The following is a 12,647-nucleotide window of genomic DNA, read 5'->3' as shown; positions in this document are numbered from 1 at the left end:
GAGAAACGCTGGACTGGAAGAAGCACAAGCTGGAATCAAGATTGCCGGGAGAAATATCAATAACCTCAGATATGCAGATGACACCACCCTTATGGCAGAAAGTGAAGAGGAACTCAAAAGCCTCTTGATGAAAGTGAAAGTGGAGAGTGAAAAAGTTGGCTTAAAGCTCAACATTCAGAAAATGAAGATCATGGCATCCAGTCCCACCACTTCATGGGAAATAGATGGGGAAACAGTGGAAACAGTGTCAGACTTTATTTTTCTGGGCTCCAAAATCACTGCAGATGGTGACTGCAGCCATGAAATTAAAAGACGCTTACTCCTTGGAAGGGAAGTTATGACCAACCTAGATAGCATATTCAAAAGCAGAGACATTACTTTGCCAACAAAGGTATGTCTAGTCAAGGCTATGGTTTTTCCTGTGATCATTTATGGATGTGAGAGTTGGACTGTGAAGAAGGCTGAGCGCCGAAGAATTGATGCTTTTGAACTGTGATGTTGGAGAAGACTCTTGAGAGTCCCTTGGACTGCAAGGAGATCCAACCAGTCCATTCTGAAGGAGATCAGCCCTGGGATTTCTTTGGAAGGAATGATGCTAAAGCTGAAACTCCAGTACTTTGGCCACCTCATGTGAAGAGTTGACTCATTGGAAAAGATTCTGATGCTGGGAGCAATTGGGGGCAGGAGGAGAAGGGGACAACAGAGGATGAGATGGCTGGATGGCATCACTGACTCGATGGACATGAGTCTCAGTGAACTCTGGGAGTTGGTTATGGACAGGGAGGCCTGGCGTGCTGGGATTCATGGGGTCACAAAGAGTCGGACACAACTGAGCGACTGATCTGATCTGAATCAATTAGTTGAAAAATGATTTCTCATTGTAGTTTTAATTTGCATTTCTTTTTTATGAGTAAGGTTGAATTTCTTTTCATGCATTTAAGAACTATTTTGTTTCTTAGGCTTAGATGAAGCGTAACCTGTAGGTTATGGATAGGTTTTGAACTCATGGGTTCATATCCTTTGCTCGCTGATAATTTTTTCTTGTTTGAACTTTTCTTATGGACTTTTATCAGTTATTCAAATGCTAAAATAAGGCTTTTGTGATGTGAGTTGCAAAGATTCATTTGTCTTCTGACTGAGTCTTCTATGCAGAAATTTTCTTTAATATAGTCCAATTTATCAATGTTTTATTTTAGGGCTTCTGGATGTTATGTTATCCTTAAGCAATCTTTGCCCATTCTGAGACTACCAAAATAAATCATCTCACATTTTCTTCTGGTGTGTTTAAGGTTTCATTTTTTTACATATAAATATTTGATATTTCTGGGATTCGTTTTGATCTACAGTGCGAAAGGTCCAACTTATCTTTTCTCCCACATGTCTACCCAGGAATCTAGACATCTTTTATTGAGTAATCTATTCACCCACCCAGGTGATTTGAAAAGCTTTCTACGCATTTGTGTCTGTTTCAAAACTTTCTATGACAGGTGAGCTTGAATTCTATTTGAGACCTTGTCCTTGAAGGAAGAATTCATTTGTTGTTGTTTTTTTAACTTTTTGTCTGCAACCCACAGCATATGGGATCTTAGTCTCACCTCCCCCACCCCAACCAGGGATTGAACCCACTCCCACAGCACTGGAAGGCGGAGTCTTAACCAGTAGACCTCCAGGAAATCCTCATTGCTGTTGTTTTGCTTTCAATTATGGGAGAGGCTTGAGCAAGTTTGTATGTGGAGGGAGAAGCAGGCGGTGCAGACGTTCAGTGGAATCACAAATGGGCCGAGAGGGGAATCAGGGCAATTTAGAGCAACTCCAAAGAGCTGACGGTGTGCCCACTTCTGGCAGGGGAGTGCGTGCTGGCTTCCTTTCCAGCTCACAGAGCACCCCCTCCAGCTTGTCAGTCTCCTCATGGCCTCTCTTCCTTCCCACTCAGTCTGGAATGTGTTTTTCAAGATTTTTTTAATTTATTTTTGGCTGCACGGGGTCTTCATTGCTGCACAAGGGCTTGCTCTAGTTGTGGCGGGGAGGTTGTGTTGCTTGGGTCTCATTGCGGAGGTTTCTCTGGTTGTGGAGCACAGGCTCTGAGCGCGCGGGCTTCCGTAGTTGCGGCACAGGGGCTTAGTTGTTCCTCGGCATGTGGGATCTTCCAGGACCAGGGATCGAACCCACATCCCCTGCATTGACAGGCAGATTCTTTTTTTTTTTTAATTTTTTAAAATTAATTTTATTTTATTTTTAAACTTTACATAATTGTATTAGTTTTGCCAAATACCAAAATGAATCCACCACAGGTATACATGTGTTCCCCATCCTGAACCCTCCTCCCTCCTCCCTCCCCATACCATCCCTCTGGGTCGTCCCAGTGCACCAGCCCCAAGCATCCAGTATCGTGCATTGAATCTGGACTGGCATCTCGTTTCATACATGATATTTTACATGTTTCAATGGACAGGCAGATTCTTAACCATTAGACCACCAGGGAAGCCCTGAAATGTGTATTCATCGCTTGTGTTTCCTCCTGGGATTCCACTTCTCTTAACTTGATCCCAACCTGGATCAAGGCTACAACTCATCTTTTGCTGGTTTCTGAGTAGGGGTATCTCCCTTGCCCTCAGGGTTGATTCCAAATCTGCAAGCCCCTGACCCCTTCCTCTCAGCAAATGACCGGTCTCTTCTGGGTGGAGTGCAGCTTCTCTCTCCAGAGCTCATGGTTGGAATTCGAAGGCTGGGAAAATAAATTCTAGGTAAGAATCTGGGTAATGTGCATTTTTAAGAGATAAAATGTCCAGAGTGTTCATCACATTCTCAACACAGCCCAAGGTTAAAAAAACACAAACTTCAATTTCAGCAAATTGAGTATGCCAGGAATAATCTTCCTTATCCTTCTGAACTTTACCTAAAACCTACTGATACCCATAACCACCCTCGTTTCCTCCTCCCCACTTTCAGAGGGTGTGGATTTCTCTTCCTCTTCATCCCCGGCTAATCCCTGTTCATCATCCTTTTATTAATTTATTTGGCTGTGCTGGGTCCTAGCTGCAGCATGTGGGACCTAGTTCCCGGACCAGGGATCAAACTCCCAGCATTGGGAGTGTGAGGCCTGAGTCACTGGACCACCAGGCAAGTCCCCACCATCCTCCAGCTCCAGCCTTTCAGCGAGATCATTTCCCCTTAGTTCCGCACGTCTCCCCTCCACTGTCTTGCCTTTCAGACCGGGCCCTCTCGCTCCTGAACACACGCAGCAGCACCATCACTGCCTGAGCGCCCGTGTTGCCCTCTGTCTGCTTTGCTCTCAGCTCCGCCCTGTGGGTCCAGCTGGCCTCTGTGATCTCCTGGTGTTCTCCGTGTATCTCTGTCTTGTATTTGGCGAGCTGCGTTATCATGGCTATTTCTGTCTCTCTCTCTCTTTAGGCTGTGAAGTTGAGGACCACGTCTTAATCATTTTTGCATCCTAAGAACAGGGGCTCCAACATTGTGGGAGCTCAAAAAATATTTGTTCACAGGACTTCATCAATACAATTCTTCTGTAGACTTCCTGCTTCTCTATTATGTCTTTCCTTGAGTTATAGAAACTAGAACAGGGAGCAGTACAACTATTTCCCTTGTATTTCTTTTCTCTCTTATATGATCCAATACTCTACTAGCTTTGGGGGCTATAACTACGCACTGAGTTGGTCTGAATGAGTCCTGAACCCTTTTCTGCCTTATAACTGAGAACTCAAAGCTCATATTCTAATAACTATAATCTGTATTATTATCGCCTAAATTAACGTCATTACTGCCCACACTGAAGCTTAACTGCTTGTGAGGCAGTACAAACAAAACTATTTGGAAATAGTTACCCATGTAAGGAAAAATACTCCACCTTTTGTCTCTTTAGAATGACACATTTACACATGATCTAACTGCCATGTATGGGAGGCCAGCAGCACTATGGCAACATATCCACTTGCTAATTTTAAACAGCAATTTATTAACGAACTACCTTCATTTGACAACACTTATTTTTTTAAAAATCCATATTTGACTATTTCATATCAGGCCTTTTATTAACTGTGGTGTTTTTCATTTTTTCAAATTTTTACCTGCCCAGAATTCATTTTCTTTTCTAACAGTCCCTCCAATTTCTCTTAGGGAGCCATCAATATCAGAGGCCAGCATCTTTAGTGCAACTGACAAATCAACTGACCACCAGGCCCTCAACCAATGAGGGCTGCTGAGAAGCTGCTAACACTAGGCTTCACCTTGGGCTTGAGGATGTGAAGGCAAATTTGTTTCTCCTTTTTTTTTTTAAAAAAATTTATTTAGCTGTGTCAGGTCTTAGCTGTGGCTCGTGGGATCTTTCATTGCTTCACATGACTCTTTAGTTGTGGCACATGGGGTTAGTTGATCCAACATACCCAGCAGGTTGGATCTTAGTTCCCCAACCAGGGATCAAACCCATGTCCCCTGCACTGCAAGGTGGATTCTTAACCACTGGACCACCAGCGAAGCCCCCTATCTTGTTATATTAGTTTCCTAGTTGCTGCTGCCAAAAAACTACCAGACTTGGCAACTTAGAATTCGTCTCCCCAAATTGCATAGGCCAGAAGTCTAAAATCAAGGAGTCAGAAGGCTCCAGGGGACAGTTTTTCCTGGCCTCTTCCAGCTTCTAGCAGCTTGTAGAGCTCCTTGGCTTGTGGCAACATAACTTCAGTCTCTGTCTCCATCTTCTTGTAACCTTCCTCTCAATGTGTCTTGCTGTCTTAAATCACTCTTTCTCTTCTAAGGACACTGGTCATTGGATGTAGGGACCATCTGATCTCATCTTGAGATCCTTCATGTAATTGTATCCACAAAGACCCTTCTTCTAAATAAGGTCACACTCTGAGGTGACACTCCAGACACAGCTCTCCAGATGCTCAAGAGAGAAATCTGAGCAACTCCTATTTCCCTTCCTGCTTTCCTCTAGTTTGGTGATTTGGAAGTCTGGGGCCCCAGCTTTGGCTAACCTCTTTCAAGGGCTGCCTCAGATATTGGATGCCTTCTATCAAGGTACATGATAAATTGGCAACGTCAGGCAAGCTTTCTCACTTGGGTTGAGGGTGGCAATTCCTCACATTTTTTCATTGCCTTCTCATCTTTTTTCTTGCCTTGTTTGTAAATGGAAGGGCTAGATCAATCATTTGGAATTGTACTGGGGTTTATATGCAGCAGCAGAATGTGGTGAATAAACTGTGACAGCCATATATTTCTTATCTTCTTTGTGCTAAATGTACTTCTTGATGCCAGATTTCACGGATGCCAGTAAAGAGGGGATAAGCAGTGCTGACTGACTGGGCAGAACCTACCCAGGCTAAGTCATCTCTGAAGCAGGTCAGTGTGTGCTTGCTCTTACTCTTTAGCCCCCACAAAAAACTCATAACCACGGGAACTGAAAAAAACAGACACCTAATGAAGAGGGATTCACGATGGTGAACACAGGTGAATAGATGGGTAGATGAGTGATATCCCATTTTGGTAAACAGAAAATTGATCTTCTTATTAATGAATTAGTGAGAATAAAAAATAAGATGGCTATTGCAAGCATCAGTTTTTTTAAAAAACTGGAGTATAATTGCTATACAAGGTTGTGTTGGTTGCCACTGTACAAGGAAATGAATCAATATGGATACTGTGCTCTGTGGCATGGGTTATCTCATCGCCAGTTATAGCACTTTCACTTTCTTTTAGGGAACTACCCTCACACGTTCTCAGAAGTTCTCAGCCTCTGTGGTTTAGATCAGGTTTAACTCACCCTTTGGTTTCATAGGTGGAAATGTGCACCAGCCTGGGCTACTGGGTGACTGACCTCCTGACAATATATGATTGATTCAGGGGTAAACAAGTGACCAAAATTGATCCCTAGAGCCAATTAGCATCAGTCCTTGGGAATTATTGGCTGGAACTAGTAGGAAAGAGGATTTTTTTTTATTCATTGCTAAGCTGGCAGGTGATGGACAGGGAAGCCTGGCGTGCTGCGGTCCATGGGGTCGCAAAGAGTTGGACATGACTGAGCGACGGAACTGAACTGAGGTTGCCAGTTTAGAGGGGGTGCTATCTGTGTCAACACCTCAGCCCACCTAAAGATGAAGTCCACGCAAGGGAAGCAGGCTGAGGGACAGGGACAGAATCCTGCTGACGTGACCTGGGTGTCCACATCCAGTCGTACCTCAAGCCCAGCTACCTTCTGAACTTTTCATTACATGAGTGAATAAATTGTTTATTTATTTTTTGCCTAAGCCAGTTTGAATTAAAGTTTCTCTCACTTGCTGCCAAGACTCCTGATAAATGTAGGAATTTTCTGAGGTCCTAAGGAATGACTAGGGCTATTATCCAGGAATAATGATAACCATCATTTATCGTTGGATTTTGTGCTAATTGTTTAGATCTGTCTTCTCATGTAATTCTCATAACACTCTGTGAGGTGTGCGTGTGTGTGCTAAGTCGCTTCAGTCGTGTCCAACTCTGCAACCCTATAGACTGTAGCCCACCAGGCTCCTCTGTCCTTGGGGATTCTCCAGGCAAGAATACTGGAGTGCATTGCCATGCCCTCCTCCAGGAGATCTTCCCGACCTAGGGATTGAACCCATGTCTCTTATGTATCCTGCATTGGCAGAGGGTTCTTTACACTAGCGACACCTGTGAGGTTATCAGTGCAGTTGAGTTCAGTCGCTCAGTTGCGTCCAACTCTTTGCGACTCCATGGACTGCAGCACGCCAGGCTTCCCTGCCCATCACCAACTCCTGGAGCTTGCTCAAACCCATGTCCATTGAATCGGTGATGCCATCCAACCATCTCATCCTCTGTTGTCCCCTTCTCCTCCTGCCTTCAATCTTTCCCAGCATCAGGGTCTTTTCCAATGAGTCAGTTCTTCACATCAGGTGGCTGAAGTATTGGAGTTATCAGTGTCCCCTATTTTAAGACAAATTACAGCTGAGATAGTTTAAGAAACTTTCTCAAGTTTACAGTTAAACTTTCTCAAGTTACAAGGCCAGGATTTGATTTCAAGTTGTTATTTCCAAAATTTATGCTCTTAACTAGCAGAGCATAATGCCCTTGTGTTACTCAGAGCTCTTAGTTGCAAACAAAATAACATATCTGGCCAGTTTATGTAGGTCCAGACGCTATATAACCAGGGATATGTCCAATCTCACTGCGACGCTCCAGTGTCTCCACCGCTTCATACCACATCACAGGCCTCCAACATGTCAGGCTATCTAGCCCCCACCAGCATAAGATCATTCTGGGAACACGTGCCTTTTTACTTTTGACTTTTCTCTTCTTGGAGTCCGGATCCTACGTGGGTGCCCCTAATTGGCAGAGCCCAAGACACACACACACACACACTTGTGCTCCAGCAGCAGGGGAGGCTGGGAAATGAGTCCTGCCTTCTACCTCTCTCCTCATCATCATCACTACTCATTTATTTGGCTTAGTTACTCCACAGCCTGTGGGATCCTAGTTCCCTGACCAGGGATCAAACTTGCATTCCCCACATCGCAAGATGGATTCTTAACCACTGGACCACCAGGGAAGTCCTGTTGTCTGTCCTTTGAGTCAAGAGGCTCAGTGGCCACAGCACGACAGCAAGCTGACGTTTTTGATTCTAGAAATCTTAATGTGCCATCTTTGGACCAAACCAGTCTTTGAAGTGCGTTAGAACTGCTTGGGAAGCTTGTCAAAAATAGATGCCTGAGCTCCAACCAAAATCTCCGGCAATGATGCTAGGGCGTCTATATTTTTAATGAGCTCTCAGGGGATTCTGATGAACGCTGAAGCTTCAAACACACGGACCCAGAGGTTTTTGTTGTCTAAACTGGTCCACATCATGCTTGTTCAACTACCACTCCTCATTCCCCTAAACGCAGGTATTACTCAGTTCTGATAAATGCTGAACTGAAGATGCAGTCCTTCTGGGTATTGATACGCACTAATTAACAAGAATATAAATGTGATTTTTTTTTTTAAAAAAAAGCTCTTTATGATTAGCTGGTAAAAGGAAATTCTCTGAACCCATCTTTTCACATTATTATCTTAGAAGCACCACCGTATAACGAGTGGGTCAACTAACACAAGCTGATGGGGTTGACAAACACATTTGTCAACGCTTGTCTTTATTGACAAACACGTTTGACTGGCAAACATTTTTAACTCTAAGAGTCTCATTTTCCAACTATGACAATTTTTATTACCAGTGTATAAGGCTGTTGGAAAGAAAAAAGGACTAAAAGACCATAAAATATCTAGTTAACATGAAGACTGAAAAATGGCCACAATTTCTAGATTGATTTTTTGGGCCAGTTTCATAGAACCTGCTGTCAGAAGTAGCAAGCTTAGGTTAATGAATTGCTTTCTTAGAGCGTGTTGTGTGTGGCTGAGGTATTAAAGTATTATGTACTCTCAGGGGAGCAAGACACGTTGCTTTCAGCCATTACTCAAAAAGATAAAAATCATCTTAAGTTATATACATTGGCAGCTCCATTTCTGCTTTTGTGTCCAGTGATAAAAGGAACAAGCTAATTTTTATCTCAGAGGGCTGATTATATAAAGGGAAAATTTTAGTACTGAATACCTGATCATATGACCTGATCGGCCAACATCAACCCATCCTGAGGAAACGGAATGGAAGTTCTATAAAAGGCCGCACAGTGGAAAGGAGGTGATTAGAGAGACTTGAAAATGAGCTTCAGAATGCTTTCCAATATTCTAGCATAGGTTCTTGACATTTTTCAGGCTTAAAGTAATCACGTACCTTTGCTGGTTGCCATTCTTTTATCTATAGCTCTCTTTTATTAGCAAAGCAGAAATTGATAGCTAAATGTAACCTGGCTAGCTTAGTTAAAATAATACTTAAGTTGCCAAAGCAGTTACCTAAGACCTCAAAGTACTTCAATAACATTCACTAATTCCCCTGAGGAAAATAGTCACAAGGCACCCACTCTGAATTTCATCCTTAGCATCCTGCTGAGCCCACTTACCCTCTCAACGTTCTGTACTGCCAGGGTGTTCAGTGATCTCCTGGGCCCCCTAGGCAGCCAAGGACAGAGTTCTTATAACCTAACTATTGCTCCCAGGGACTTTCTCATTTTCAAAGGTGCCCAAGATTACACAAAATCTAATGAAACTGAATTCCCATTGATAGTATAATCTTAAACCCTGCAGCAGCTGGCTGGTAAAGATATTTGAAGAATGAAAATGTTTAAGCATCAATTTACTCAGTCGAAATGATATTCCACTCTTCATAATGCAAGTATTATCAGTACTGGTGATTATAGCCATGTAACATAAAATGATTATGTTTTAAAGAATATTTAATATAGGAAAGTGACTGTATCAGGGAGAGGGGAAGGTTTACAGGGACATACATAATAAGTGCAGTGATTCTCAAACTTGACAAAGACTCATTAGAGATAATTGTTAAAAATGGAGACTTCTGACTTTAACCTCAGGTTCCCCTTCAGTAGAGGTGGCTTTGGGAATCTGCATTTAAACAAGCTCCCTAGGTGACTCTGATGGAGATGGTTCAAGGATTACAAATTAAGGCACAGATCTAACTGTATTCTCCAGTGCTTAAATGAAAACATTCTGTCATGTCCTGGAATTCTAAAGATTAATTGCTATCAACTGATATCTGTTGAATTAATCTGGTGCTATTTAGCTCTTAAAAAGGATGCATATAATCCTCAATAATTAGGCCTAAGAGGAGGAAAGGAACAATAATTTATAACAAATTCTGAGAAAACAAAAACAAAAATCCCAGACAGCTCTATTTAAATAATGGCAATTTGGTAATATAGACAGGAGTTCAATGGACTAATATTCTGATAACTGATGACCATTATTAGCGAAGTTTCATACAGGTTTTCTTAGACCATACAGAGCAAGGTCTTAAACTCACCATACAGCGCAAGGGTCTAAGGCATGAACACAGACATGTTTATAGAGAATTCTCGAAGGCCAGTAAGGTAGACCTTTGGTGTCAGGATCCATCAGGCCAATTCCTATGTGATGTTTATGACATGACCAAGAGCCACTGTCTTCTGTAAGGCTCCATTTAGCTTCTAAAACCGGGGTAAGTGCAGTTCCCTGGACTTCCTAGTATCTACTGATTCAGGGACCAATCCTGATTATATTTCTCACTGTACACCACCATGCTGGTGCGATTCTTCAAACACCACGGAACTAATGCTTCAGGGTTTTGGAACGTGTGGTCAGGCTGTAAGCAGCTTTAGATAGGAAAGAACTCTCTGCAGGAGGCCTCTTTTGTCTTGTCACTAACCTTAAACCAGGCACCCCTATGCTCTGCTCATCTCTGCCCCTAGCACATCTTTCAAATCTTTTGATCACACAATACTCTGCCTAACCTGTTCTTCCCATAGGTCAAAGTAGTAGAAATGAAAACTAAGTAATTAACAAGATGACCTGCTCTCTTCCCTAGCTTCCCCTTCAGTAATCTCACGAACCAACTGGGTGAACAAGATAACATCGACAAGCCTGCACACAGTCTGTACGCAGTGGGGGATGGCAACAACCCTGACTCCCAGTCTAAATCATCAACTGAGGTTACTTCCCTTTTTCCTTTTAAAAACTTTCATGACTGAGTAGAATATTCAGAGGTGGTTTTAGAGGGCACTGATTCCACTGTCTGCTCAGATCACCAGCATTCTGAGTCAAAGCAACTTTCCTGAGTATTTATTTTTGACTGATGAGCAGCCAGACTTGATTTAGTAACAGGTCATTTTTTGAACTGCTAGCTTGAAACGACCCTGATGCTGGGAAAGATTGAAGGCAGGAGGAGAAGGGAACGACAGAGGATAAGATGGTTGGACGGCATCATTGACTCGATGGACAGGAGTTTGGGTAAACTCCAGGAGTTGGTGATGGACAGGGAGGCCTGGTGTGCTGTGGTCCATGGGGTCACAGAGAGTCGGACACAACTGAGCAACTGAACTGAACTGAGCTTGTCATTTTTTTAGGTTTCAGCTTCAATAACATCTCTTCAGACTTCCCTTCTCTCTTTACTCAGGTAGGATTTTCATCCTCAGTTACCTGTTGGGAGTGTCCCACACCCTGTCTTTAGAACACTTACTACAGTATGTGACTCCCCCACCCAGTTTTATTGAGTAGTTGACATACGTCACCGTATGTGTTTATGGTGGACAGCACGATGCTTTGATTTACGTATTGTGAAATGACACAATATGATCAGCTAACACCCATCTTCTCATATAGGCACAATAACATGAAAACAAGGATTCTCCTTGTGAAGATAACATCTAGGATTTACTCTCTTTACTTTCCTATCTACCACACAGCAGTTGTTAGCAGTCGGCACCTGTCATCTACCTCTACAAAGATTAGATCAGGTGCTGCTGCAGCTGCTGACCTTCAACACCCCCTGGAAGCTCAGGGTGAAGAGCAGAAATGAGGCCCTCTGTGCTCTGGGAAAAACTGCCAGAACAGGTCTTCAGATAGTTATTTTTAGGAGCTGGTTTTATGAACCCAATTCTTTTATCTCCTCATATCTAGAAAAGCACAAAAATACTTCATGGTTTTTTCCTTCATCCTCCACTGCTGCTCATGACTGGAAGTAACCTTCATGAGACTTGCAGAAACCTGCTGCAAAAATATGTGCTCCCCCATCATCAAAATCACCTACATACTGACCTTCCCCCCTACCTTATTGGAGCAGTTTCTCAGAGCTATCTGAAATACTGTCTCCCGGGCTATAGTCCTCATTTTGCCCCAAATAAAACTTAACTCAAAACTCTCATGTTATGCTTTTTTTTTTAAGTCGATATCATGTGCACTTATTTTTTAAATGACATCTTCTGCTCTCCCACTTATCATGAGGCAGGGAATCTGGGTTACGTACCTGTGAACACTCCGTAGTGACTAGCACAGAACCTCCTTTCATGGACAAGGGCTACGAATGTCTGGTTCACCACTGTGTTCTTAGCACCTAGAATACACCCGGGTATTTAACAAATGTTTACTGAATGAACAAGTGCAGTATTTCCTCAAGAAATATTTACTATAGGAAAATGATCTGAAAATTCAAAGGCTCTCTTTCTTTGATACTCTATGTCCAGATTCCTATCATTTAATGCTTAGCTTTTGTATTGCCAAGTGTCTCCTTTGGTCACTTCCCCAGTTAAGGAAGAGAGAAATCCTGAGTCCTGTCTCCCTAGTCGTTTAGTTTCTGACACTGTGTAATACAAAATTAGAACTTAAAAACAAAAAACTCATTTCTCCCTGCGACTATAAAAGAATATATGCTTTCTGGAACAATCTGAAAACTAGAAAAGCCAAACAAAACAAAGCAAAAAACTCCCTCAAAACAAAAAGCAAAACCCAAAGAATCTCATAATCAACCAACCCAGGAAAAACCCACCACTGTCATATAATCTTTCAATATGTAGAACAATGAAATTTTGGTTAAAAAGCTAGTGTCAGCCCTTCTTGTGCCATGGTGCTCTTAAGAGCATTTCCAAATTGTCTATCTTATGTTTTTAAATAAATAGTTAATTTTTTATTTAAGGCTAAGCTATGTGGCATGAGGAATATTATTTCCCCAATCAGGGCTCAAACCAATGCCCCTTGCATTGGGAGTATGAGTCTTAACC

The 12,647-nt window shown here is 42.5% G+C and overlaps 1 protein-coding gene across 4 annotated transcripts in view; it reads right to left on the bottom strand.

Moving 5' to 3' along the window:
* Positions 1-2,194: 2,194 nt before the first annotated feature.
* GPALPP1 (GPALPP motifs containing 1) overlaps positions 2,195-12,647 on the bottom strand; it is a 43,804-nt gene continuing 33,351 nt past the window's right edge. For 2 of the 4 annotated variants that reach the window (XR_015137866.1, XR_015137868.1), the window contains exons 9-10: positions 11,897-11,983; positions 2,195-2,725 (exon numbers count right to left, since the gene is read on the bottom strand). The gene's annotated coding sequence lies outside the window, so the exon portion shown is untranslated. Of the gene's footprint in view, positions 2,726-5,164; positions 6,934-11,896; positions 11,984-12,647 lie in introns of those variants that run through there. The other 2 variants (XR_015137864.1, XR_015137867.1) reach the window with 1 other exon arrangement.

Source organism: Bos grunniens, chromosome 12 (assembly GCF_055505025.1).
Source record: "Bos grunniens cultivar Pamir isolate PY7600 chromosome 12, Bosgru_T2T1.0, whole genome shotgun sequence".
NCBI lineage: Eukaryota > Metazoa > Chordata > Mammalia > Artiodactyla > Bovidae > Bos > Bos grunniens.
This window is presented reverse-complemented; position numbering and strand designations above follow the sequence as displayed.